A 3,545-nucleotide genomic window follows, 5' to 3' on the forward strand; every position below is an offset into this window, starting at 1 on the left:
TTACGTGGTATTATTGTGCTTGGAGAAACAGACACAAGATGAACAAGGACAGGAACAGCAAAACCACTTCTTCTACAATCTGACAACATAGCCTGTGAGTTTCACTAATGAAATGAGGAACTTAACTCTGATGGTGTCTGAAAGTGGCACTAATACTTTTCATCAATCTCTCATATATGATAACTAATAGGGGAAACTGTTAAGTTAAACAAGGAGGATATTAGACTGATGTGGCTCTATTGCCATGGAGACCTACACACGCAAACCAAAGTCTAAGCCTGTAAATGCCTCAAGGTCATAAAATCAAAATACAAAGGACAACCGATCATTCAACAAAAGCAAACTAAGCTTTACCAATAGCCAATTAACTCCCCTACTTTGCTTCCTCCTGTCAATAAAGTCTCTTCCCAGCTCCTGACAGTCAAAGGCTCCTAACTACTTCTGGCCTGGTGTTGCCCAATTCCAGTTGATTTTTGCTAAGATAAACTCTTAAAAAACTTTTTTAAAAATGGAAAGCCCTCAGATACGGAATGAGTAAGTCACAGGAATAAAAAGCAAAGCATAAGGAATATAGTCAATGATATTGTAATGGCAATGTAATGGGACAGATGGTGGCTATACTTGTGATGAACATAGCATAATGTATAAACTTGTCAAATCACAGGTTGTACAACTGGAACTAATGTAACATTGTGTGAAGTATACTAAAAAAAAAAATGGAGATCTTGAGGGGAGAAGGAGCCCCTTACTCAGAGTACAAACTGAGGAAAATGAGGCAACTATATATATCCATATTCAGAAATGATAACAATTCCTTTTTTTTTTTTTTTTTTTGGCAGGGGAGGGGCAGAGGAAGAAGGAGAGAGAGAATCTTAAGCAGGTTCCATACCCAGCACAGAGCCTGACATGGGGTTTGATCTCACAATCCTGAAATCATGACTTGAGCCAAAATCAAGAGTCAGACACTTAACTGACTGAGCCACCTAGGCACTCCTGGAATAATCACAATTCTTAATTTCATTTAATGTCCATATCTACCTTTAATGCAAGGACCACTACACATATCCTTTATTATTTTCCTGTTGCAGTTATCACAAATTAGCACAGTTCAGTGGCTTAAAACAACACAAAGGTACTATCTTACAGGTCCACAGGTCAGAAGTCTAACATAGGTCTCAACTGGCTAAAATCAAGGTGTTGGTAGGGCTATGTTCCTTTCTGGAGGTCCTATGGAAGAATCTCTTTCCTTGCTTTTTCCAGGTTCTAGATGGTGTTTTCATCCCCTGGCATATGGCCCCTTTCTCCCGTCTTCGAAGCCAGTAATATCACATCTCACTGTCCATTCTTCCTTCATTACATTTCTCTCTCTCTCTGACCACAGCTGGGAAAGGTTCTCCAATTGTAAGGACTTGTGATTAGATTGGGCCTACCTTAGTAATCCAGGATAGTTCCTTATCTCAAGGTCTGTAGCCTAATCATACCTGCAAAGTCCCTGTACCACTTGTTCAAGCCAGCATCATCTCTGACCTGTTTCTCTCCTGGATTATTGCAATAGTCTTCTATCTGGTCTTCACTGTTATACTCTTGACTGTTATAGAAAAGTATCCTTACAGCAAAACCAAAAGTTGTGTTCTACACATTTCAAGTTTGATATACCTATTAGACAATCAAGAGGATTTGACATAGTTGTCTAACAGATAGATGAGTCTTCAATTCTGGAGCTTAGGGAGAGGTTTTTTTTTCTTGGAGATATAAACTTGGGAGACATCACCATATAGATGGTCCTTAAAATCATAGGGCTGGAAGAGATAACCAAAGGAGTAAGTGTAGCTAGAGAACAGGCTAAGAAGTGAGTCCTAGGGCTTTCGACAAGGAATGAATCATCAAAGACTACTAGTCTACCAGTGAAAATAGGAGGAAATTTGGGAGTTTGTGGCTTTTTGGAAGTCAAATGAGGAAAGTATTTTAGGAAAAATAAAGTAGCTGTGTCAAATGCTGATAAAAAGTTGAACAATATAAAGATTGCCAGCGGATTTGGCAAGATGAAAGTAGTGATTTCAACAAGATCAGTTTTAGAGGATGAGTAGGTACCAAAGCCTAATTGCAGCATGTGGTAGCCATGGAAATATATGACTCAGATCTCCTGCTGCAGGGAGCATAGCTGACTGACAGCCCCAGCCGCAGCCCCTGTAGATCCACCACTGGATTTGTGCTGAGACCAAGCTTTCTCCAGACTGCTCCCAACCAGTGATCGAAACTTGTGAGGTATTAGTACAGGCCCACCTTTGTGGGAGGCAAGACTCCTCAAACAGGCAATTTTTTGGGTTAAGGACTTCTCGTCAACATCACCAAAACTTTCTTGGAATTGTGATACAGTCTGAAATTCCTCATCCCTACCTCATTCCTTCCCTCTCTCCTTTCACAGGCATCAGCCCCACCTAATGGCCTAATGGCTCCTCCTAACTACTTCTGCTCCACAGCCCCTCCCCTTATCATTGACTAGCATTTCCCCCAATAAATCTCTTACACATCTAATCCCAGCTGGGTATCAGTTTATCAGAGTATTCAAACTAACACAGAGTAGTTTAAGTAAAGAATAGGGAGAGACAAACATGATACAGAGGAGCAGAAAAATGACACCTGGTTGGGGGAACTTGAGGTCTAGGTTTGCTGCTGTTGTTGTGATGTTGTGTTGATAGGAGCTACTACAGCATGTCTGTATATTCATCAGAATTATCCAAATAGACAAGGAGAAACTTATGTTGTAGGAAACACAGAGAATGGAATCCAGTGCACACACAGACAGGTTAGCCAGCTCCAGGATTTTTGTCCTCTCTAGCACCCCATAGTCAATCTAGCTCTTCAAAGCCTGAAAGACATCTTCCAGGGTAAAAGTACTTTATAAGGGACTTTAACACACATTATCTCATTTTATCCTCACCACTATACATGAATTGGTAGGCATTAGCATCAAATGCATAAAAAATAAGAAAATGGGGCGGGGAGGGGGGATAGGGAAGGGAGCTGGGCAGCTCAGTCAGTTAAGCGTCCAACTCTTGATTTCAGCTCGGATCATGATCTCAGGGTTGTGAGACTGAGCCTCATGCTGGGCTCCACAGTCTCCCTCTGTCCCTCTGAACCACCACCACTCATGCAAACACACAATCTCTCTATCTTTCTCTCTCTCTCTGTCTCAAAATAAATAAACCTTTGAGGTGCCTGGGTGGCTCAGACAGTTAAGCATCTCCCTTCCACTCAGGTCATAATCCCAGAATCCTGGGTTTGAGCCCGGAGTCAGGCTCCCTGCTTTCCCTCTCCCTGTGCACTTCCCCGCCCCTCATATGTGCACACTCTTTTTCTCTCTCTCTCTGTCTCTAATAAATAATCCTTTAAAAATAAATAAACAAACAAATAAATAAATCTTTTTTTAAAAAGATAAGAAAGTTAAAATGCAAAAACCTTGGGGCACCTGGGTGGCTCAGTGGGTTAACACTCCTGCCTTCGGCTCAGGTCATGATCCCAGGGTCCTGGGATCCAGCCCCACG

The sequence above is a fragment of the Meles meles genome, chromosome 6, assembly GCF_922984935.1.
Source record: "Meles meles chromosome 6, mMelMel3.1 paternal haplotype, whole genome shotgun sequence".
Taxonomy (NCBI): domain Eukaryota; kingdom Metazoa; phylum Chordata; class Mammalia; order Carnivora; family Mustelidae; genus Meles; species Meles meles.